The sequence below is a fragment of the Macrobrachium rosenbergii genome, chromosome 14 (genome assembly GCF_040412425.1).
Source record: "Macrobrachium rosenbergii isolate ZJJX-2024 chromosome 14, ASM4041242v1, whole genome shotgun sequence".
Classification (NCBI taxonomy): domain Eukaryota; kingdom Metazoa; phylum Arthropoda; class Malacostraca; order Decapoda; family Palaemonidae; genus Macrobrachium; species Macrobrachium rosenbergii.
Genome location: NC_089754.1, coordinates 26,616,745 through 26,643,765, shown reverse-complemented (window position 1 = coordinate 26,643,765; position 27,021 = coordinate 26,616,745). Strand labels below are relative to the sequence as shown.

Genomic DNA, 27,021 nt, shown 5'->3' with positions numbered 1-27,021 from the left:
ATGGAGAGGTAAGGTTCACTTAAAAAAATGCATTGCAAATTGTTTTTTATGAAGTACCTTAATATGGCAGTCTCATTTTATTTTTTTTTATCTTGAGTCATTCCTTTTCCTTCAATGGGGAATGACTTCTCCTGTTTATATGCTTATTTCTTCTAAACAAAGTCTTTTTATTCTACTTAGTTTTACATCATGGCATCCTTGGATAAGTAACTGTCTTTAATGGAATGCACTTTATAACTTTGGACTATATTATTACAAAAACTGATTTACAGGTATTATATTTGACGCACATAATGAGAATGGTGCTAAATGGAGCCAGTATTTAATTCAGTTATTTTCAGTTTACTTTACTGTTATTTTCAGTCCAGTCATACTTAGATGTGGATACTGATGATATTATTTATCCATTTTTAGTTACAGATTCTGGAAAGAGAATGAGTTCACTACCTTTGTAAAAAGTAAAAGATACTGGACTATAGTATCAGTTTACTAACTTTACAATCAATTTTATTGTTACCAAGGATTTTAACAGAATGGTCATTAAAACAGACAACCTAATAACATCTAGACAAGGCATACAGGAAATAAGAAAAATGGATGTATAAAAATCAGTACAGTTTGATTTTGAAAATTATGCCTAATCCTAAAATATGAAGGGTTATAAGAGTCGAGGAAAATGTATGAAGGAAGAGTTCCCATGTTTGGTAGTAGAAAGGATAGCTAACTGACTGAACACTCCAAAGATTCTGCAAAGTAAATGTGTAACGTGGTTGCCTGACAGACCTTATGAGCTTAACTGAGAGGAGGAAAGACACTCTTCTTGAGCTCAACAGAACAGCAACTCTAGAAAAGATAATGATGATACCTTGAAAGAATAAAAGGTAGGTCACTGATTTGGAGACTTGCCTTTGATATAGTCCTCTTAAGAAAATAATAATACAACCTATATGAAGAAAAGAACCTTGGCAATTTATTTACCAAATTTTATTGAAAACAGATTTAACAATCGGAATTAATGTGAATTTTACAAAACATATCTCAATAAACCAAAATGTTCAAAATGTAGACAAATGTGTATGCCTCAATTATATTTTCAATAAGAGACTCAAGTGATTGGCTGAGAGAAAAAAGGAGAGCAGTTCAGAGCAGTGTGGAATTAAGTGTGAGAAACAGAAGAGAACTGGGAGATAATGGTGTTAGAGAAAAATCTTTGTACACTGAAACCTTAAATACTGAAACTTGCATGGTATCTTCATGTCAGTGCTCATCAAAGATTCAGGTGTGACCAGAATAGAAGTGGGAATGGCAACAAGTGATGCCACAAGGGTTAAGTCTGAGAACAGAATAAAAAACAACGATCAAACAAGCAGTGAGCTGGTCAGAAATTATCTCTGCTCTATTGTACTTTGCCAAACAAATTATTAGTACTTTGCTGAATTAACTAAATCACCATCACCATCATTGAATTTTTTATGAAGGCTATTCCCATAATGGGATTAGACGTGAAATTGGTTATCTTCATGGTCTAGGTATACTTCTACGACCCTTCTTCATGCATTTCCAGGGCCTTTATCAGGTTTTCATCCTGCTACTTCTATATCTAGCATTTTTCCAACTGTTTCCCCATCCCTTCTCTTTACTTGTTAAACCATCTTTATTAGTGAAGTCTAGTCTATTTTCGACTTGCAGGACACCACATTTCTCCGTTACTTCCCCTCTGTAACATGATCTTCCTACTGACTCTGGACATGCCTTAACTGTAAGTAGTGTATACTTTTTATTTCTTAGATTTTTGCTTCCCTGCAGTTTCAGAAATAGCTTAAGTGTGTTTTCCAAGGAATTTGTCCTTTCATATTGTTTTGATGATGGGTATTTAGGTTTACTGATAATCGTTAACCATTTAGTATTTTGAAACTGGCTCATGAATCACATTAGCTAGAGTAAGGTTTATTTTTTATACTTGGTGTGAAGACTAGGTATGATACACCATACTTCTTCAAACTGTATTCTGTAATTTGTTAATTTTTTACCTACAGTTATGTTATTATTATTCAAGTCCTGCTTCCCTGCAGTAACAAGATGAACAAAGAGCATTGCCCTAGTCATGTCCTCTTTCCCCGCTTATCAGCGGCATCGGTTAAAGGCATTTAACCTGATTTTTGGCGCCAGTAAACGTTTTATCAGCATTGGTAGGCGGCTTATCGGCACCGACTGGCAGTTTATCAACATCGGTGATTTTTGGCGCTGGTCTAAGTGGTTTCTTGACCGCCGTAAGCGGTTTATCAGCGCCAATCAGCACTTATTACCATAAATACTGTGAAGTTCTGGTTATCGACAATTTTCAGTTATTGGCGCTTGGCCAGGAACGGAACCCCTGCCGTTAACCGGGGTACTCAGTTTGGGTTTCCAGATCAACAGAGGAACAGGTAATGTAGTCAATTAGCCAGGTGTAGTTCCATCTTATGCAGGCCAACCCACCCACCTTCCCAGACAAAACAGCCTTCTTCTCAACCACTTTGCCAGCAACCCACCGAGCAGAATTTCTTATCACTAAGGGTAACTCTATGTTTCCATCCTGAAGGAGCAGCTGTTCTCTTAGCATCAGGACAAGATGTAATAGCAGTTACGGCAGCTGACTATCACACCTGTCATTGCTCAACCACTAAAACTGCAACCCAGTCAACCTCCACAACCAAGACTAGATGACATCCCATTCCTAGGGCCCAGTCACCTACATTTATGTTCTCCAGACAACCTAACCTTGGTTGTGACACAGGCAGACGTGGACACCTTATTAGACTCTGGAAGATCTTAGAGGAACAATGACCCTCGTCAGCATTTTAGTCTTATGCTGGTCTAGCCACAAAGTGGACAATCATTGAGACTATGGTTGCTGTGGTTTTAACAGCCCTTGTCAGCCAACAACTAATCCCTCCAACAATAACTATGACTGCAATCAGGACACTGATTGCTCTCCTGGCCAGCCAAAGGACAGCAACATATTGCCTGGGAATTTGACAAAGGATAGTAACTGTGCAGATGCCAAGACACTGCAGCAGTAATAGCAATTCCTGGACCTTAATTTCAGCCACAAGATATAGCAGCAGCAGCCCATCTAATAACCCCTTTAGGAAGAATACTGAATGAACCAGCAAATACCAGGTTGGATTACAAGCTGAAAGAGTGCAAGACTGTGGCTGCATGTCTATGGACAACCCAAACATAACCAAAGACAAGTAGCTTGCTTTAACCCTGTGGGCAAACAACTGTTGGCAACCTGACAAGTGGAAGAAATGCAAATGTGGGACACTTATGGATATGTACTCAACCTCCAACTCTTTCCTTTGTCAAGACTGGGAGCTGTCCTCACCTAAAAAGCATGTGATGAACTAGCTTCTGCAAGGGATACACAACCACAATGAGAATGGCAGTCGATCTTCAGTAGTCTTTCCCTTGCCACTATCAAGTGAAGTTTCCAAAGATTAGCATCATGCATGTGACTCCAGGCAAGAAGCCCACTATTCTTCAGGCAATGACACTGATGACTCTAACAACACCTGCCAAGGGGAGCAAGGTTTAATAATATGAAAACCCATGCGGTTCTGGTCAAACAAATAGATGAGGATGAAGTTTAAACAGCCATGGCCCTGCAGTATGAGGTACTTGACTGACTTGGCAGTACAAGCTAAAAAGGCATTAGCCACAATTCCTCTTTGATTTTCCTCTTCTAAAAAATCAGAGCCCTCTCTACTTCCTTGGTTTTTCAAAATAGTATGAATGCAAATGCCATCTGAAATGCAGGCACCTGGAAGAGCCAATCTATATTTGTTGCATTCTGCATTTTGAATTCAACATATAAGTGGATTAAAATATATTCATTAGGACCAGTAGTAAGCAGCATGCTAAGTTTTACCCTTGTGGATGCATTTGTTTGAAGGAATTATCACCATCTTATCAATTCACATGTAGTGTCTTATGAGAAATAAACTTCTGGGTTACTAGCATCTATGTTTCCCATGATTGGTGAGATTTTACTAATTCAAACAAGCATCTATATAAATAAACAAGCCTAACTTTACACTTCAAAGAGGCTCATCCCTACATATAATAACCCTAAGAACTTTGGATCATGAGCTTTCTTAGGCTTCAAGTACTCTCCTATATCCTTCAGATCTCACTCACCACTATGCAGCATCCTTCACCTCAGTCCTCTCACCTAAATTGTGATTCAGTCATATATGACTGACAAAGCTATGATGAAAAACCAAATATGTTTATGAAACAAAATTGGTTTCCTCATACTATATACTAATTGCCTGAATAATGACTCAACCTCCTTCCAGCCCAATATCCAGAAGAGTGCTGTGTCTAGGCTATATACTGTACAAATAATGGCTTTGTATGATAATCAAATTTTTCTATAAGATGTTTTTATTAACCAATAGTTTAGCAACCTCTTTCCAGTTTATCTAGGATGTTGCTCCTCTCTTCTTACTATCTTCACAACACATGGTTCACAGTCCTGTGTGTACCCAGCAATGCTCTGCCTCCTCTAAGGCCAGCCATTCTACTTTTCCTTTAACCTGCCATTCTACCTCAACATTATGCTCACCCTAGCTTTCTACTGCAACAAAATGCCTCAAAATAAGAAATCAGTGCATAGAATAATGAACACTGATGTATATTAGCAATGTTCCCTTGTTATTGATATAAAAACAAAAATTTTTATGAAAAAATTAATTATTTGGATACTTACCTATTGTTAAAGTCAGTTTATATCTTCCAGCTCCTGGGTGCAATCCACATTCAAAATATCACCTGCTTACCACCAGGTGGCATTAAGAGTGTTATGTTCTTGTCAGAATTCTTCATGACCTACCACTAAGATGTGGGGAGGCTGGGTGGGTTTCCACTTTAACAGTACGTAAGTATCCAAATAATGAATTTTATTACAAAAATTTTAATTATTTGGAATGAATCTTACATACTTTTTAAGTTAGCGGACTGCTGCACTGAATCAGAATGGTGGATTACTGCAGCCAAAGAAACAACTGCTCAGCCAAACAAACTAAAAGCTTTTTAATGAGCATAAAAAAGCTTCTAAATATTCCTGACTTTTGTGTGATCCTTCCTGTAAAGTAATGTCACCAGACGCTGGAACCACAGCAGGGTGTAAGGCCCTCATAGCGAGACTTATCAGAGGACCTTTACAGGCAAAAAGGATTCTAAATATCTTGTAGAGTACTAGTGACTCCTGTGCCTGAATCTAAAGCCCATAACCAACAGTCCAAAGACAAAAACTACCTTCACATATGAAGGTGTGCTCCTAAACACCAATGTGTACTGTCATGCTCCCAAAATTCAATACCAGGATTTCCTTACAACTAACGATACAAAAACAAGATTGCTCTCAACTTTGGTTTAAGATAAAGTGCCCTGCAGCAACAACAGGACTAAGGGCTTTGCACATCTCATATGAAATTTGAACACTTCACGAATAATGTGCATCAAGAACACAGTTACATCTCCATTGAGCTATGATGATAACCTTCTGAAGCAAAAGATTTTAAAGGATATAAAAAGTCTTGCTTATGGTACAGATGCCATGAGGCTTTACTTTTAAAAACAGTAAAAGCTCAGGAATCAAGTATGTGCACTTACTCAACTAAGCTTCCTATGACATAGGAGTTTGGCCTCCTAACACCACAGTATAAATTCTTTTCTCCTCTTAGGGGTTTAAGCCTGTCCACAAAAATCCTTCGAGCTCTCACTGGACATAACAAAGCCACTTCTTCACTGCTTACTAAGAGTTAAATTAGGAGCTGTTACAAATCTAGGAAGGGCTTTCAACTAAAAGCCCACATACATGAAAGGGCTTGAAGCTCACTAATAGGCTTTGCTGTAGCAAGAGTTAAAAGAAAAAGTGCCTTCAAAGTTCTTACGAGATGCCAAAAGTTAAACTAGGCACTGACACAAATCTGGGAAGGGTTTTCAACTAGAACAAAGCCCACACCCATAAAAAAAGCTTGACACTCACTAATACGCTTTGCCATAGCAAGAGCTAAAAGAAAAAGTGTCTTAATATGGTGGCAAGAGCTAAAAGAATAAGTGTCTTCAAAGTTCTTAAGTGATGCCTTATCCAAAGGCTCAAAATGAGGTAATGTTCAACACTTATGAACTATGTCCAATTTCATCATAAACCATAACAGGAAGATTTGAAATTTCCACCCCAAAAGACTGGAAAACCACCTTCAAATCTAAACTGTGAGTGATATTCCAGTTAGCATGACACAGACCTGAAAACATGTGAAACATCCTTTAATTGCTGAAACAGAAAACTGCTTCGCATAACCTGACATACAGGAAGAACTTAATTAGGAAACCTAGAGCAATAAGGGTGCTGGATATCCCTCTGGACAATCACAAGACCTATAATCTGACCACTGTTATTGATACAGTCTAAGAGTGGCAGGTCTTCTAGACTTAAGGATTGCCTGGCCCCTCTAGAAAAGCCTCCAGCTCGTAACAGATGATTGACATCTCCATGCAGTCAGATGAAGCATGTAGAGGTTTAATGGGATCTTCTCAAATAAGGCTGTCTAAAGAGATCTTTCCTGAAATAGGCAGATGGCGAGGAACATCTACTACACGGAGAGGAAGTTCAGGAAACCGTTCCCTTTGGGCTACCAAGGAGCTATAAAAATCATCCATGTTTTCTGATAAGCTCAATACTTGAGTATTTTCCTCAAAACAGCAAACAGGAAAAGCATAAAGGTCTAGATTCAACCACTCTTGAAGAAAGGCATCAAATGCCCATGCCTGAGGATCCTGACATGGAGGGCAGTGAAAAGGGAGTGTTGTGTTTTGGGAAGTGGCAAACAGACTGATGTACACATGCCCCCCCAAAAGGTTCCACAACTTCTTGCAGACCTATGGAAGAAGAGACCATTCTGACAGAACACCTTGTCCTTTCCTGCTGAGTTGTGTCTCCTTGCCTCGTGTAAGAATGAGGGGTCGAATTGTCGGAATAGACTTGCAAAGCCCATTCCAAACTGCCAAAAGCTCTAGGTTGTTTATAAGCAGCTTGCTTTTCTCTCTACTCCAATTTCCTGACATCAAATGTTTCTCAGAATGGATCCTCAATCTGCCTCTGAGACATCTCAGGGCAATGTGAGGTCTAGGTTCTTGAGGCCTAGAGCAAACACATCAAAATTCTCTCAATAGTGGTAGAAAATTGCCTATCAATCTCTCTGTCAGAAAAACCGAATAAGACTGTCAATTTTCATCCCCAGATAAACAATCAACTTTATCAGAAGAAATATAGATTTGTTGACAGTGATCAAAATGCCTAGCCCCAAAGACACAGAAGGTAACCAAGATCGCCTAAAACAAATTGGCGAGAACAGTAGTCCAAATACAGCACCTTCATACATTCACACTTCTGGATTCGCAAAATTTTCATTGGAACCTAACTAATTTGTATCTGGAATTTTTTCACAGATCTGCAAAATCTGTGAAATCCTCGTAAAACCCTGCTGAAGTGTTTGTGTTTAATTTTTGAAGTAATTTATAAGTTTTCATGCTTTTAAGTGTAAAATTGGTGAGAAAAATTTTGTTAATGAAAATTCTACTCTTTTTGGGGAAAAGTTAAAGACATACAAGAAATCAGTAAGAAACTCCTCCAAAACTACTTTGCTTTCCTAAGGAAACGTTCCTTTTCATGTAAAGTACTGTACTGTACCTTTACAAGATGCGATACCCATTCGCAAAGTTTGTTCCCTTTGGAACGCTAATGGTTACATAATTATTAGAAAATACTGTAGTTAATTTACTATTTTGTAACAGTAATTAATGTTAATGTAAATTTAACACAAAGATTATAAAGTTTCTGCTAGTGTTCATAGTAAGTGCATCAGAGCAAATGCATACTGTATCGGTTTGGGCCGATGACAACGCCTCCATGACAACACACTATTTGCTGGAAGTTTGGAAGTAGCCAATCACACAGCAGGGTACAAACTTTCCTCGTTGCTGATTGGCTTGTAGCCTCGATGCTTTATTAAATATTTTTAATGTGCATATGTAATGTGTGTGTGTGTGTGTGTGTGAGTGGAAAAGAAAACAGCAGCCAGTGAATTGGTAGTGCGTCCTCGACTTACACTGCACTGTAAGATGATTTCCACCGTCACTTACAGTACCATAACTTCATATTGCATCAAGTTACAGCACTGTAAGCGCCGTTACGGTGCTGTAAAACGCTGTTAACAGCGCTGAAAAAGCACTGTAAGATCAAATCGCCATAAGTCAGTGGTGCTGTAAGTCGAACTGTAATTGCGCTAGTGTGGCAAATACCCATTAAGCGATACTGTACTCTATTTTTACGTCAACCATTTATTTCTCTTTTTAAGGGTAATTTATTAAGCTAACTTTTAAATGAAATTAAAAGTGCTTTGGGAGCATGATTAGGGGCATATTGAGGATTTAAACTCTAGAAATAAGACACGACAGCATTTTAATACTCATACCAAACATTTGCGATTCCTCCTGATCCATGACAGGTTCTGGAACCTAACCTCGTGAATGTTCAAGGTATTACTGTGTAGAACTTTGATACCAAGTAGATGAGTCAAACTTGCCGAGGATGCCAAACACAGGTGAATACAGTGCTCCCCCACTTTTTTGCAGGGATAGGTTCGTGAACCCACCGCAAAAATGCAAAATCCCCTCTGAAAATGCTTATGAATGCTTACAGCTGTCAAATACCCTGCACCCCTTAAACTAAAATGCTTATAACTGACTGTTTTAACAGCTCACTGGCAAATTTAATAGTTTAAACAAAAATATACCTTAAATTATCATACTACAACAATTTAATATTTCAAATAAATACACCCAAAACCATCACCCTAAAACACCCAGTCATTTTAGATTAACCCAATATAACCATTACTTTTAAGTATTTACACCCCTAAAATGCTTATAACAATGATTTACTAATTTTCAAGTATTAATATTAATGTAAATATAGCAAAATATCTATAAAATATTTAATACAAATTAAATCTTTAATACAAATTAAATAAATCTGTCTTACAGAAAGTTTGACCGCTAATCAAGTTACCCCTGTATAAGTAAGCTTAGACATTTTCTCTCATAGTACTGTACTGAAGTCCTTCTCTTTTCCTTTTACATTGGTAAAAGCAATTACTGTCACTAGTGTATTAAATACTTTTAATGTGCATAGTTGGAGCTTCTTTCTTCTTTCTTTCTTCTCTCTCTGCTCCTCTCTCTCACTGATAGTGAGAGAGATTGAGCTTATGCATGTATGTTTGAGGTTTGTTTTGTAATGTGAAAGTTTACAGATAACGTAGAATGTTTGTTAATTTTTCGAGACATGCTATGATCATAGGTCTTTGCATTGTCAGGTAGACTGGAAAATAAAATGAAAATAATTAGTAAATCATCGTACGTACACTTGTCAAGCTCATTCGGGGGGGAAGCCCCAGAATGAGCTTGACAGGTTTAACCTATTAAGCTCATTCTGGGGCTCCCCACCACGGAATGAGCTTGACAAGTTTATGTACGATGATTCGCTAATTATTTTAATTTTATTTTCCAGTCTACTTTTATTGAAATGCAAAAAGTTGTATGATTATAGCATGGAAAATATGAAAAAATGAATGACAAAGTAACATCACGTTTACCTATAAATCTATACTGTACAATACAAACAAATAAACATACATGCACAAAAAATCAATCTCTTTATCTCAGAGAGAGAGAGAGAGAGAGAGAGAGAGAGAGAGAGAGAGAGAGAGAGAGAGAGAGAGAGAGAGAGAGAGAGAGAGAGAGAGAGAGAGAGAGAGAGAGAGAGAGAGAGAGAGAGAGAGATATTAGTGGTCAAACATTCTGTAGGACAGATTTATTTAATTTGTATTAAAAATTTTATAGTTATTTTGCTGTGTTTACATTAATATTAACCCTTAAACGCCAAGCCTCTATTTACAAAAACGTCTCCCGTATGCCGGCGGCATTCGGTGAGTTAGCGACCAAGAGGAAAGCTTAAAAATCACAGCACGCTTTAGTTTTTAAGATTAAGAGTTCATTTGGTCTTCTTTTTTGTCATTGCCTGAAGTTTAGCATGCAACCATCAGAAATGAAAATATCATTATCATATATAAATATTGGAATATATGACAGCTAAAAAAAAACTTATAATTGTATAAAAATCGCGCTTGTAAGCACAACGGCAAGCTAATGAGTTAATTTTTTTAGTTGTATTGTACACTAAATTGCGATGATTTTGGTATATAAATAAAATTGTAAAACGATCAGCAACACAGAGAAAATATTATCACAAAATGATGTACGAATTTGTAACGAGCGGACGTAAAAATGTTTTTTCAAAAATTCACCATAAATCGAAATATTGTGCTAGAGACTTCCTTGCTTGTTGAAAATGAAGCACTGATTGAATATTACTAGACTGTAAGTGTTTTTAGCTTACACTGTGGTTTTTCACCATTTGCCGAGTTAAAGTTGACCAAAGTCGAATTTTTCTATTTATCGTGATTTATATGAAAATATTTCAAATTGATAAAGTTACAACCATGAGTTATTTTCGTTGTATTGTACATGAAATTGCACACATTTTCATATAAACCTTTATGTAACGACTAATATAAAACGGTGCAAATATTACGCACAACGACGGCAATTTTCCTGAAGAAATTCGTCGAAGTTAACAAGCAGCAGATCGTAAGGAAAATGCTTTGTGTACAACAAATTCACCATAAATCGAAATATTGTGCTAGAGGACTTCAAATTTATTGCAAATGAAGGTAAACGATTGAATATTACCAGAATGTAAGAGCTTGAAGCATAATTGCGTTTGACCATTTCGTCGATAAAGTTGACCAAGGCTGAAATTTTGGTGCAGTTATCGCATTTATGTGAAAATATTTCAAAACTGATAAAAGCTACAAACTATGAGCTATCTTCTGGTTGTACTTACATGAAATTGTGCACATTTTCGTATATAAAACTTTATGTAACGACTAATGTAAACGATGCAACATTATAATAAACATGATCTAAAGAATTTCTGAGATGTTCGTCGAAAGTTACTGCGCCAAGTAGATCTAAGGAAAAAAGTTTTTTTTCAGAACCACCATAAATCGAAATATTGTGCTAGAGGACTTCCAGTTTGTTGCAAAATGAAGGGTATATGATTGGTTACTTAGAATAAAAAGGTTTTAGCTTACAATTGGTGTTTTTACCATTTCTGTCGTAGTCAAAGTTGACCGGGTGTTGAAATTACAGTTATCGGATTTATATGAAAATATTTCAAAACTGACAAAAGCAACCATGAGTTATTTTTTTTGTTAGCCAGGCATGAAATTGCAATAATATTTTCATATAAACTTCTATAACGTAAGCAATATAGAACAGTGCAAAATTACGACAAATGATCAAAGAATTTCTGGAAATTTTCGGTTTAGTTACCACGCTGGCGTAAGAAAAGTTTTTTCAAAAGTCAAATATAAATCGAAATATTGTGCTAGAGATTTCAATTTGTTGCAAAATGAAGGTAAATGATTGAATATTACTAGAATGTAAGAGTTTTAGCTTACAATTGCATTTTTCGACCATTTCGATCGAGTCAAAGTTGACCGAAGGTTGAAATTTTTTGTAGTCGACGTACGGTACGCCCACTTGGCACCCAACAGACAATTTTAGTTTCCATCGATGATATGTCCAGTAGGCGCTTAAGGTTAATATTTCAAAATTAGTGTAAGTCATTATCATAAAAATTAGTGAATGTTGCTCTATGGAAAAATTTGCAAATTGGTGAAAGTTCCCACGTAAAATTGAAAGACGTTCCACAAAAATCCTCGACAAAGTGAAGCATGAAAAAGTGAAGCACGTAAAAGTGGGGGTCCTCTGCTCTTGTGGTGCTGCACTCGGACCAAGACACAAGATCTTGGAATTGAAAGACCTTCCCTTTAAAGACAAAGCACAGATACTTCCTTGAAAGAAATGTACCAGGATGTGGAAGTACGCCTCCTACATGTCAATAGAAATCATCCATTTACCTTCCAAATGGCCTCCAAGACTGGTGTGAAATGAATGGCCCATCAAAAACTGAGTAAAGTGAACTTGTTGAGACTGGAATGAATTGGTTGGACGACTGATTAGTCGTCCAACCACAGGAGAACTTTGATACCTAGAACATGACTTCATCTTGCAAAAGACACCAACACACAGGTGAATACTAGGGTGCCATTTGGGATTAAAGCACAGAGCTTAGAATTGAAGACCTTTCCTTTGAAGACAGAGCACAGATACTTCCTCACCTCAGGATGTATTGGGACATGGAAGTGAGTGTCCTACACATCGAAAGAAATCATCCATTTGCCCTTCAAAATGGATGCCAGAACTGAACTGAATTACTCCATCAAAAAAGGAGTATAATAACAAACTTGTTGGAGACTGAAAATGTCCGATGCTACCTGGGTGAGAAACAGGCATTACACAGCTATTCCTTTGTGGTCAGCCAAGAGTTATTTTGTTCAATCTGAAATGCCAATAACACTTAATGGCACACAGATAAAAAGCTAGCTTCAAATAGCTGGTAAGATTTTAATTAGGTATTCAGATACAAATTATTTTAGTGTTTAGATTATAAAAATTTTTGGCCTCTGACTTAGTTATTGTTTTGTTCTCTAAAACCAATCAATCAAAACACTGCAAACTCTGTATAACTAAACCAAATTAACATATATGTTATTTAGTTCATCAGCTATATTACTTATAACTTTCACCTGTAATTCCATATATATTTATCATACTTGAAACCCATAAACAAAGTTACATAATAGTAATTGTTATCAAATGCTCATTATTGGAAAACTGTTTTATGATGGATGGATACCAAAGTTACATAATAGTAATTGTTATCAAATGCTCATTATTGGAAAACTGCTTCAGATGGATGGATACCAGACAGTTATAATGCATAGTGGTTAAATACAAAATAAACAAACAATTTTTATATAATACTAGTTCTACTCAACGTATTTAGTATCTCTTACTTTTTTAAATACTGTATTAAATCATCAATCTTGAAAGTTAGATTCATATCGGACCACTAACAACTCACTCACTCTGGTACTCTAAGGCATCTCAGTGACCACGACTGCTTGCACACTCCTCCACGCTTCCCTATTAAGTGCTGCATCTCCAGTTATTCTCAGGAACCTCCATTCCACCCTCTTAGATCTCTTAATGCATTATCTTTCCACCTCATCCTCAGTCTCCCCACAGGTCTTCTCCTTATACTGATCCTCCATAACCACTTTAGGGTATTTCTGCCTCTTCCACCTGGGCTGCCAGCAGCCTGGTTAAATCTTCACGCTCATGTGTTTTTCTCCAGAGACCTTCATTTATGTTGTAAATGGGACCTGTTAATTTAAGCATAATGCTGTTTTGAAACCAGCAGTCTCTGTTGTTGGACATTTAGTCACATCCAGGTCAAGCATAAGACTACTGTCCTGATGTATTTAGAAAAATTCTTATTTGATAGACCTTGTGAAGATGTGTCTTCTCTTTAAAAAGATGTTGCAGACTGGAGAAGCGTCTGTTCCCTGATGTAATTCTAGCCAGATACTTCTCGCCATCTCATTTCTGGAAGTTTATTTACTTCCTCACGTTTCTATATATTTACCTTAATTTTATTGGGTTGCTGTTGCTGTTGGTTGTTCGACAATTCACTTCATTTGTAAAAGACACTGATCTCTAGTCCCACTTCTGGCAGCAGTTTCTTTGAATGGTATATACAAATGTTCCATATCTTGTATATTCAAAGCCCATGAAATCAATATCATCTGCAAATGCAAACACTTTTGGTGCAATGGTATTTCTAAGATAACCCCACCTCAGCTTCATCGATACTGCATAATTTTTCTAAAAATTAGATTAAAACAAACTATTCTTGTAGCATACCTTACCAAGTTTATGTTTTTCTGGTATATCAAATTTCTTCATAATATTCTACACTGATGGTCTATGGATGCTATAATATGCTTGTTTAAAGTCTAAATAAACTCACAAATCTATCAACTGTTGATCTTCCATTTCTGAATCCATACCATATATGCCAAATGCTGTCTCTCTATGGAGGTTCTAATTTATCTTCATAATTTTGCTACACTCACCAATAACAGGTTGGTAGAAGTGTAATCCTCTATATTTAGCAGAGTTTGTCTTATCTCCTTTAATGTACCAGAACAATGTTGCCCATTCTCATGTTCTTGGCTTCTCTTATGTTCTTCAAATCTTTATTATAAACTCAAAGATCTTTGAGTGTAATACCTTGCCATCATTCTTGAGGAGCTCAGCTGGTATGTTACCTAAACCAGGTGCCTTATTCTTCAGGCTACTGATTACATTCTTCACACCTCTTAGAGTTGGTTCCTCCACTCTCAAACCTGGTGCCTGTACATGTCTCTTCCAGGATTTACTTAGTCTTCCATTCAACAGCTTGCAGAAATAGTTCGCCACATCTCCAGTACTTGTCCCCTCTGTACAGGCAGTCCCCAGTTATCGTGCGGGTTCCGCTTCTGAGGGTGTGATGATAACCGAAAATTGTTGCTAACCAAAATTGGCGATTTGGCAATTTTTGGGGTTATCGTGCCTAAAAGCGCATTTTTGGTTATCGCGCCTGTTAGGTATGTATCGCGCCAGTACCCAATTATCATAACGGTAGCAGTTCGTGTTACGCCGGCGCCAGACAAGCCATAAAACCGATCACTATTAACTGAGCCCGCCGTTAACCGGGACTGCCTGTACTGTAATACTAATTGGCATTTCTTCATTATTCTGCTTCTTGTTTGCATCCATTCCTTTATTTCCTGATATCCGTATAGCCTTCCTCATCCTACCATTTCGCGTTTCTGTCCACAGCCTAGTCATTTAATGCATTCTTCTTTCTACAAAAGTAGAAGAAATATGGATGGATGAATCATCAGCAGAAGTGAACAGTAATAGGTAGATCAGAAGAGGTTAAAATAGGAAAACAAAACCCTGAGAAGTATCACTAGACAAGGAGAAGGGATACCATGTTGTTCCTTCAACAAAACATACAAACAAGCTACAATTAATTTTACAGATGGAAAAAAGTCAAAAGCATAAAGTCTGCCTAACAGGCTTATGGCATACATGTCAAATACCTTACATATATCAAAGACAAGTCCTGCAGAGAGAAGATTACCAAACCTCAGTGAGATAATACAAGGGTCATCAGCAGGTCTTGTGTTATGGAACCTATATATTCAAAAGAAGTAACTCAACTTGTTAAGATACGGATAATGAGAGTTGAATTGCTTGAATACTAAAGTGATAGCAAAGATGAAAGATCAGACAGTGACTGAAAGGAATATATCCACTGTCTTTTTGTTGGGATGGGATAAACTGGTGCACATATACCATAAGAGGGACAAGTGCAGGATTTAACAATTTCCATTAACATTACAGGAATGAACTGGCCCTTAGCCCTTCTTATAACACACCCAAAACGTCTACTTTCTAACTGGTAGATACTTCATGTCTCCACAAGCTGGTTTGTAATATGATATTCCCAATGTACTCCTGCCATTAATCATAGTTTATTTTCTTTTCAAGTACCCATGTCTGTTGCACAGAGTAGTAAAGGCCTTGTCAATGCACCAAACATTCTTCATATACCGCAGTCCCCGGTTACCGGTGGACTCGTTATCGCGTATCAGGTTTACGGGTTTGTTCATGAAAATCGTCAATTTCGACGGTGAAATTGCTCGATTTCCGCCACTCGCGCTGATAATTGGGGTATTGGTGCCGATACATACCTAACAGAGACGCGATTCTCCAGTTATAAGCTACCGATACCCAGTTACTTAAGCTGATAAGTGCCAATAACCGGGATTGACTGTATACACTAGTGTGATAATTCTTATTTCTGGATATCTAGTAATCCTCCTTCCATTTTATTAAGGCAGTTAGCTTTTTCTCTTTTTATTTTACCTAAATGCCAGTATCTTGACCAAGTGGTCCTTATCCAGCTACTGTAATAGTGAAAAGACTAAGAAAATTCATGCAAACAGCTCCTTCCAATTGTATAACCACAGAAACAGTGAGTGGGAGAAAAAAGATAGAATTATTTGTGTTCAAGATTTCTAACCAGACAACCAAAAGTAGGAAACACAAAGGATGGAGATAAATCATGCACCAGCTCCTCACCAGAAACTGACAAGCAGTAGTTAAACTATGGATCTGAAGACAAAAATTTATAACTGAAGAGACACCCATATGCCTGCTGTGTCTTATCAACATTATAGTAAAAGGTTTCTGGATTTAGCTACCAAAGCAACAAAGAACCTGTGGAAAATCAAGGACAAAATATTAGGGTCAGTCACTGGATTTGTTCTTCAATGAGAGGTGAATACTGAGCAAGAAAAGGTTGAGAAGTTAAAACTGTTGGGAGAGACGAAACAGAATGGAGAGGCAGAAAGCAACAGCACTGGGCCGAAGGGGATTCACAAAGCATACCGTACCTTTAGCACATATGCAAAATACAGCATGTAAGTCACAATGTAAGAGGTAACCACCTATAGAACGCCACTGGCAGAGGGAAATACACGTAATGTTATAGATCTTCAACTAAACATGAAACAGCAAAGGTAATTTTTACAAAATTGTAAAAATATTTCTTGTTGGTCTACTTCCTAGAGACAAACTAATAGCTCTCATAAGACAATGGCTTTCTATCTCCACAGGGACACTTCTAAATTTTACCATTGGTAGCTTCAGTTGCCTCCCCGAGTCCTGGAACTGAATCCAATTTATGAGTCACTTCTGTTTGTTTACTCTGAAAACATTTAAGCATCTTCTGATTTCAACTTGTTATTTTCACACTGACTCAACATATCCACTTCAGCAACTGAAAGACAAAATGTAAATTACATCAGGTTTTAAACATACAGAGAAAAAATGGTGATTCAAAATTCCCTTAACTTTTTTAACTTCTTCAGGAGCTAAACATTCAGCAAAGTGGTAAGCAAACCAGATAAATTTTTTCTTCATATGGGTATGATTACCAGTTAGTTAAATTATTACTCATACAGAAATAAATAAACAGTGAACCAAAGTTGTCCAGTTAATATTACTACCTCAACTTATATTTTAATCTGTTGATGAACTGAATCTTAGAGCAGTTCTTGACTGCTACTGTGTAAGATCAACATTAAACAGTCTATTTACATAAGGAATTTTAATATTAAAAATTTTGGAAATTATTCACCTGAGACTTAATTTAACAGTTTTAAGCAAGAAAACTTCATGTACTGAACCACAAAAATATTTTGGCAATTAGGTAGGCTCCTCTAGTCTTGACTCATTGTCACTGAAACTAAAAATTCAGTATTCTCTCTGTACAGGCAGTCCCCAGTTATCAGCAGACCGGTTATCGGCACCTGGTTTTACGGGCGCTTGTTCAGCTTACCTAAAATTGGCTGCATTGCGCTGCCAACATAGCGCCATTGCCATTTGCACACAATCGGGCAATGGAGCTGATACATACCTAAATAGAGTAAAAGCCGTAGCCTGGTTATCGGTGCCAATAAGCTACGAAATCAGTACTTTAGTTATCAGCCATTCGCTTATCACCACACCATTGAATGGAATCCCCCATTAACCGGGACCGTTTGTAATGCAAAGATAAAGACTAAAGTAAATTCTGCACGACTTAGATCCTGTCACTTTTAACCTCAACATCCCTTCAGATCATAACCGTGTATTCTTAGTTAATTCCCAAATTGATACCACAACCTTCTTTTCACATTTACTGTATACACTGTTCTGACACTGAAAAGGAAGAGATAACGAAGCAGTAAGTGATCCAATATTTTGGCAGTTTATCAACATTACTGGAGTAAAACATGAAGTTTGAGACAGAAGGTATAAAATGTTGGTAAAGTAGTTATAAGAAAATCATTCAAGAATGGTATGGAATGCTCTGTCGCTACATACAACATACAGCATGACAGATAGAAGAAAATTGCAGAAAAAAAGTTTGTAAAAGGGATGTTGTATGTAAAAGAAACAATAAATAACTCATGAGGAATTAAACCAGAAATAATTAATATGACAATGATAGTGGGAGAGAGGTTGATTTGTATATGCACTGAAGAAAATATAATGGATGATGTAGGTAGGTAGAAGAGTTAGATACAAAATATGTGAAGCAAAGAGGGGAAAACAGTGTGTGCAAAAGATTGGGAAGAGACTTGGAGTATCTTATAAGAATGTAAACAGCTATAGTTTATGAAAATGGAGTGTGGGTATAGAATGTCAATGAATGAATGTTGGACCTACTGCACTATGATAAATTGTTGTGTAGCACAAAATAATATAGAATTACACAAGGGTGTGGATAATTTAGAAATGTTCTAGATGCCAGAACAAAATACAGTAATCTATAGAATGCTTGTTAGATTAAATGAGACATACTGGAAAAGATTGGCCTTGGTGATCCAGGCACGAATGATGGCGCAAGACAAAAGTGAATGCTGCAGCATGTGGAGGCAGGTGAAACCTGCTGATGACCCTTGTATATAATTACATACAGAATACCCTGTAGCCAAAAATGTAAGAATAACCTTAAAACTACCAAATTAAAAAGAAATTTGTATTTTTCCCTAACATAAAAACCTGGGTTACTCTCATATATATATATGGAGTAATCTGGGCGCTTGTCTCACTCAATGTTACTGTAATCATCTTCTGGAAAATCTCAAAGCAGTACCTTCCGGGCCGCAAGTGACCTGATCAACTGCCTTGTCTCAATGTGAGTCAGCTCACGCAGGTACACTCCCTCCTAGAAGGAGTGAGTATTCGAAACTATGTGGGGAGGTACGAGGAGGGTAAATTTACTTATATAGAAGTATAGGTTCAGATGTTACTTAAAAATAATAATAATTTTTAATTTGGTATTTCTGTCTTTAACAAGTACGTTAAAATCATGCTTTCATATATACGGAGCCTCATCTGATGCATGTGGAGGATGATCTTCTTCTCAAGTAACTCAGGAAGTGTTCCCACAAGGTACCTAACAATGCAGGTGTATGCTGTGTGTACCTCGCACTTACCACGGCCCCACATGCTTCCAATGACACCTTCCTCCAGACAGAGCCCTCTGGGCCTTACTCCTGTCATATGCCCTGAAGGCGCTACTACCAGGCCCATGTGGCATTTGAGGATCTGCATGTTATATCCTTATAGTAGAAAGAGGTGAATGTCATCTGCTCTCTTCCAGACCGCAGGTTGGAGGAGATCTGCTGTGGCCAAAGTGGCATGCCCTCCCACTCACTAGCTAGAAGTATGTGCCTCTTAGCTCTCACTTCTTGGACCTGTACTTAAGAAAAGTCTCCGACAGGCTGGTCTGTGTGGAGGGCTGTATGTTTGAGGTAGGCTCCCAGGGCTCTCACCAGGCATACTAACACCTCTTCCTATTTACCCCCTAAGAAGTCCTTTAATGAGGGGATCGAAAAGCCATCAAAACTTGGGTCGTGTGCAGAGGGGCTCTGGGTCTTCATCACAAACTCTAGGAGGAGTGTGAAGCCAATCGACATCCACCCATGGGTGTGGGTAATGTCAGAGAGAGGCATGCTCCTCACCTCTGAAGCCAATGCCAACAGAAAACTGCTTCATGGTCAAGTCCTGGTCTGACGCCTGATTGGTTTGGTGGCGGTTGGTCTCAGGGAGGCTAGGAACCTTGAATATGATCCACCAGGGGGTTTTAATCACCAGAGGGAAGGAGCAACTCTTCAGTTTCTGATCACCGCCTGACAGGTCCCAGCATACTGAAAGGTCTATGCCCCTCAGTTTAAACACTTAGCCAGGGCAGCCCTATGACTTTTATTGCAGACAAGGAATGGGACTCCTCTCGATGCAGGAAGAGAAGTTCTGCCATATCCTCAAAGTTGTTTTGAAGGGATGGAGACCCCTCCCATTGCACTAACGAAGGAATGCATTCCATTTTCCTAGGTGCAGACTGAGGGACAAGGGCATGAGGGGATTGGCAATGACCTCTGCAACTTCTCCTGAAAAGCCTTTCTTTCTAAGGAGTTGCGGATAGCCTCCACCCATGAAAATGGAGGGAGGCCATTGCCTCATGGTAGTGCACATCACCCAGGAGCCCAGCAGGGTGAGTAGGGGGAAGCTGGCCTGCAGGGTGGAGTAGGGGAAGCGCCTTGGCATGTCCACTCAGCAGGTGGAGAAAGTCAAGGTCATTCTCAGGCCCAATACAAAACAGCCTGCTGACGACTTTCCTAAGTTGGCTGGAAGAGGGAAGGCATGCCACATCCAGGTTTTCCCATGGTGTTGGAAGGTTACATCCTGCAGGACACTTTGGTCAGGGACCAGGGAACAATGTGGGGTAATCTTGTTCCTTGCCGTGGCAAACAGGTCCAATGTGGGGCCCTCCCTCAACTTGGGTAACTTTCCACTAAGCTCTGTTCTAATATCCATTCTGTTCCCAGTAAAGGCAGTGCCCGGTTATCGGCGGGGGTTCCGTTCTGAGGGTGTGATGATAACCGAAAATCGCCGATAACCGAAAATCAGTGCCTCTGTTAGGTATGTATCGGTGCTGGTAAGCGGAAAGCAGCGATTTTTGGCACCAAAAATTGCTGATTTTCATCGCCAGACAAGCCCCATAAAACCTCATTGCCATTAACTGAGCCCGCCGTTAACTGGGGACTACCTGTATTTGGTCAACCCTGTTTGGTTGGTCCATCAAAATGTTCTTCTTCCTGGGGGTGTACCTGGCTGCCAGCACCAGTCCCCTGATCTCAGACCACTCACACATTTCCACTGCTAAGTCGTTCAGGTCGCGGGAAATTGTGCCTCCTTGCTTGTTTACGTATGTGACCACTGAGGTCTTGTGCAACCATGGACTTTCCTTAGAGGAGATCTCGGAAGTGTTGGAGTGCCAGTCAGACTGCTCACATCTCCAAACCATTGATCTGTTGCTGATGCTGCTCCTCAACCCATGTCCCGGAAACACACAGGCCACGCAGGCGGGCACCCCAACCCCTTCAGGATGTGTCTGAGTATACCAGCCATCTCCTGGCAGACAACTTAACTGGTACCCCACGCAGGTGGTTTTCTGGGTCCCTCCAACACTGTAGATCCTCCAGTCCCTTTCTTGTCACCAGGTGGCCCACCAGTACTTGCCACTTCTTCACTGGCTGGCCATGGTTGGACAGGATTTGGTTAACTTCTGTGTCGATCACCATAGCCAGGTACTTGATCCTCTGTTTTGGTACTAGGTCTGACTTTATGGGGTTGATCAGGATTCCCAAGTCCCTGCACAAATCCAGAATCTCGTCCTTGGCCTTTGCAGCTTTCTCTGACACCAGTTGAAACATTCGGGTGAAAATCCAGGGGACTGTTGCGAGGCCAAAGCAGAGGACCCTGAATTGGTATGTGACCTCCTAGGAGACAAACTGCAGGAACTTCCTGAAGGAGAGGTGTATTGGGATGTGGAGATACGCATCTTGCAGGTCTAACGAGACCATAAGTTTCCTTCCCTGATCACCACCAAGAACGACTGCTCTGTCTCCATTTTGAGCAGTGTCAGTCACAGGAAGCTGTTCAGGGTTGACAGACCTATGACAGCCTCCATCCACTCGATGCTCTCCACCAGGAAGAAGTGGTTGCAGAAGCCCAGTGTGTTGTCCTTTAAAACTTCTATTACTCCCTTCAGTAGAAGTTTTAGAGAACAACACACTGGGCTTCTGTAGCAAGTCTCCCATCTCCTGCTGCAGGGCCCTCCCCCTGGGCAAGTCACTCTGGTAGGAGGGGAACTCAAACTATTCTGATGCCAACAGTGGCTTTTGCTCGAAGGGGAGGACGTATCCCTTCCTGAGAGTTTGGACATCCACTCCTCTGTCCCCGTACTGCTGCCACACTACCCATTTGTTCCCCAGACAACCTCCAACCTTCAGCAGGTCTGGGGTTAGGAGGCTCCAAGTCTCATCTAGAACCTGCTCTCTTCGCCATTCTGTTACGTCTTTCAGTTCGGAGGGGCTGAGTGGCATGGAATGCCTGGCTGCCTCCTTCCTAAGCTTTCCCTTGGGGGGCTGCATAGCCCTGTTGCCGAAATTGCGGAGGAAATGACGGTCTTGCAAAAGTGGAAGCCTACCTCAGCCCTTCAGGGCCAGTGAACCGTGCTCTCAGGACCGACCTAAGCGAGACCAAGGAGGGGGAATCCTTTAGTGTCTTCTCTCTTCTCCATCACCACTTGGCTCAATACAATGTCAAAAAAGATCTGGTAACACTGGGCCGGGCACTCGGAAAGAGGCGCCATGTCCCATATAGCTACAGCATAACTACAAGAAGTGGAGAAACACGACTGGCAGTGGGCACTTGGCACTCGGAAGCAGGCGTGCCATGCCAGGTTAGCATAATTTCATAGTATCGAATGGCAAATAAGATCTGATAACACTGCATCCGGTGCTCAGAAAGAGCCGCCATGTCCCATATAACTACAGCGTAACTATGAGAAGGTTGTGGGCTAGTAGTGGCCTTCTATATTGCCTAAATGGAATTGGATCTGAATGCCGACCCACTTGTAGGGTTTTAAGCGGCCTACAAGAATCCAGGAATCACTTCCTGTGTCACCTGTCCGTGTCTGAATCATTGGAACTGACATCACTGCAGGGCCTTTAGTGGCATGGTGGTTGAGTCGTGGGTTGCCTCTATATAAGCGGGAGTCTTGCAGCAGAGGGTAGGCCTGATCGCTGACAAGATATACACAAGTGCTCTTGCCTGCCATTTATATGATAATTATCATAATGTATGATTAAACTGCCATTTGTATGATAATTATTGGAATGTATGATTAAACTGCCTCTGGTACGATACCTTCAACTATCGTACGTTTATGTGACAATCTGAGGTATCTGTACAAAAACTTGGTGAACTCTTAATGAGATGCCTTTTCAATGACTGTCTGACGGCACTTGGGATCGTGCCATGGGCTCAAATAAGGGAGCAAGTACCCATGTACAAACCACATCAGCCTCCTTTGGACTTGGTACGTCTTCTCCCAGGGTTGGGGGAGCAGGACAATGACACTAGTCCTACTGACACGTGGGACTGTACAACAGGTGTGGTTGAAGGGGCGATCACCCATGGGCAACAACACCAACCTCCCTTGGACCTCCAGTATGACTGCCCCCAGGTTTAGGGAAGTATGACAGGGACCTTTGTCTAGGATAATCGGCATGAACAAATAGCCACCTCCTCCACTAACACTGCATTGTCACTTGTCACCTTGCAGGAAGTGGTGCCGTCTGAATACGTTTACCATTAACGCATTCAGTGACGCACTTAACTCAGCCACTGAATCCACTAAGAGACAGGTGGAAGAGAAAATCTGACATGAAAACGGGAATGGTTCTATTCCCGCCACCCAGCGGCGGGTATGGTAGATCACCTGACCTACCTGTCGCGTGTGCCGCGAAATTTGAATTTCTGTCGGGAACGCTGGAGACTATAGCTAAGTATATATCTGCCGGGTAAGTATGTACAAAACTTTATTTTATCATAAAAATATCATTTTCGGGATTCCATACACAAAAAACATATGTTCCACAGTTAAAACTAACAATTTTTAAAACTCGAGTTTAAAAATAAGCACTTAACTTTCGTGTTTGGATGTTTCCATAATACTTGCTGCTTTACACTTGAAACAGTAAGGAGCACTGACGGGTTAATACATATCACTTGTGCTAGAAGAGGGTAATGGAGTTGGTCTTTTGCCTGCCCGGTCGTAAACAAGATGGCAGACGCGCATGCTAATAGTCACTTCTTGCAGTTTTGACGTAGGAAAAACTGGGTTCAGCTTTGCTGAAGATAAGGAAAATGCCCTCTTATCTTTGAGTCCATTATACTCTATCACGTGTCATAGTGTTTTCATTACGACACAATACCCAGCTAGAAAAATATTTCTTTGATACTAGTCTAGTCACCATGGGAGCACTGGCACACCATGGGGGTAACTCCTTTGAGGACGAGACAGCGACTACGCTATCAAAAATACATAGAGTAAGAGATTGCAATTTGAGTAAATGTTGAAGAGAGTTGAGTTGAGAATCTTATGAGACATAGGCAGGTTTCTGAAGAGGTAGAGCAATTCTGTTGCCTTGAGAGTGCGCTAAACTGTGGAGTCTTAAGTTTGGATGAAATGGAGAGAGAAAGCTAGATTCCTGGTCAATAAGGATGTCCCATAAGTAGAGAGATAAGATTTGTGATGGGTACATAGGCCTGTACTACTCTGAACAGCAAAAAATATAGGCACTGACAAGGGGATTTTGAAAATGTATGACCATGGAATCTTAAGATTCATGGCTGGGTACAGTCGAAGATCCTACTGCAAACGTGGTATCAAGAGGCTGGGAGAAGATAGAGCTCAAAAACTCAGATGGTTTGGACATGAGATGAGAAGGGATAAGGAACAGTAGGTCAAAAAGCAATAGACATGGAAGTAGTAGGATGAAGACCTGTACGGAGGCATAGGATATCATGGAGAAAAGGATAAATGAAGACCTAGACCTGATGGGAATTCAGGCTGAAATAGCAAATGACAGAACAATGGAGAAAACTCTTCATGTTTAACCCCCTTAAATGGAAAATTGGCATAAATTGTTTATGATGGTAACAATGAATTTATATTCTCTTGAGTCATGTACCTAACTTTTAAGTCACGTATTAATGATTGTTGTAGAGAGGAAGCCATAAAGGAGTGTGGAACATGAGGCCCTTGGAATATGCTCTTTTTATACAACCTGTGTTAACAGTAGAATCATGAGAAGTGATTTTGAAGATTGAAAGTCATTGTAAGCAAAACATGCTTATAGTAAAGGAGAGAAACTGTGGGGATGCTGTAGGAGAGGTGGAAAGGTAACTGCCGTACAATATTGAATGTAGCAGATAGTGTCACAGGGGATGGTCAGGATTGTAAAAGCATGAAGATTATGATGCCTATGACCAATCTGAAGAGAGGAAAACTTTTTTTCTGGTGGAAGGGTGTACTTTGGAGGAAATAATATATTTTTGTAGCTGATGAAGCTGGTATTGAGAGTTCACGGCAGTAAGAAGAGTACCAGCACCTGGGTTAAAAAGGATACAGAATACTGGACAAAAGGTGAATAAAAGCATCCCTCAAGTAAACTGGACTCAAATCTATGACACATGGACAGGGTAACTTATGAAGACAGTACAAGGTCTTGAATTAAAAGAAAAGGGCTTAGATTCATAGCTGAGTGCATTGGGAGACCACATTACAAGTGAAGGAGTTGCCAAGAAATGTGATTCAGAGGCTGGAAAATAGTGAGAGAGCTTGTAAAGTGATATTGTGAACATGTGATAAGACAGGGAGGGAAATAGTAGGAAGCAACAGGAAAACTCCAATAAAAAGACCTAAAAATAATTGAAAAAGAACATATGTGAAGATCTGGGGTGGAGGAAAATTCAAGTAGAAAATGCACTAAAATAACATGTTACAGAGAACTCATTTTGCATCTATTTTGTGATTCAGATTTTTTTACCTATATTATAATGGAGTTTTAGGCTATGGAAATGAATTTGTTGTAACCAACATAAATTTCATGTTATTTAATTACTGTATCAATAAATGGAAACTGCTGTATAACAAAATCTGGAATAATATTGCAGTCAGGTTTTGATATGGAGGTGTAACTCATTGGCAACATTTAAAAATGGAGGCGGTTGTTATATTAGTTGTCATTATTAGATATGCCTTGCAGCAGAAAATTTGTTTCAGGTGCTGCAAGATTCATGTGTTTAGTTAAATATTTCAATCTTTATATTCTTTCAGGAAAAGTGTAGAATCGAGAGCCATGAAGTTGCTGTTTGGGACTTATGGGTATATCTTGTTGAACATTATGAGACATTACCTGATCCCACACTGCCTTCTACAGCACTACACATGGCGTTATCTACTGCAGCAACATCCTCTACAACACCTCGTCTACTCCACCAAGTCTTAAGAGGTGTTGAAAGACTAGTATTAGTTCAGCAGTTGTCAAGTAATACTGTTGAAGTCATTTTTAAATTGGTTATGGATTTGGTGTTGAACTGTTCACCCTCAACATCTTTAGCAGCTCTTCCATTGTTTATCACAGCACTATATGCTAATGTAAGGAACACTTCATCTCTCATACATGATATAGGAGGGGATGATAAGTCCTCTGACCCAGAAACACTCCTCCTTGTGATGGAAAAACTTTCTGTTTTCTTTGATCGGATCAGGGTTGGTTACCCACATGAAGCAGGTGTTATTGCTGGGTTGCTTGGTCCATGTCTGTTGGATGTTCTTCCTGCTAGTCAGATTTTAAACAAAGTAATTACAGAATATATATCCAGTCATCAACCTCATCCTCATCTCTTGGCTTCAACTTTGTTTCAAGTGTTCGAAGGAGCCATAAGTGAGAGTGGTGAGGGGTTAGTCCAAGAATGGGTTCTTCTGTCTCTTAAACTTCACTCAACGCAGTCCCATTTCACTTGCTGTTTGGTGCTTAACCTGCTTTTTCATAGCAGCATCTAGTAATAGATGGCTCAGAGCAGCATTCCCTTCTGTTCAGGCCCGTCTAGGAAAGCTGGATATGCGAGACATTCAGATATTCTGTTTGTCTGCTTCCCATTTCCGTCAGAGTTTAGCTACCCAGGACCAAAAGGACAAATTTGAAGCTGTGTTTCAAGCAGTTGCTACTCCTGGCTCACCCTATCAAGAATTATTAGATTGTATAAAAGAGTAAGACAAATTAGATTTTTTCTCCTTTTACACTTACAGAGGACTTAAAAGTGTTGGGAGTGAATACACTGATTTTGTAGTATTCAAGTTTTTCTAGATATGGCTCTAGTGGGTGATCAGTATTGCCTGTACAGTACTCTAATATTACA

The 27,021-nt window shown here is 39.4% G+C and overlaps 1 pseudogene; it reads left to right on the top strand.

The window, feature by feature from the left end:
- Nucleotides 1-27,021, top strand: LOC136845631 (huntingtin-like; annotated as a pseudogene).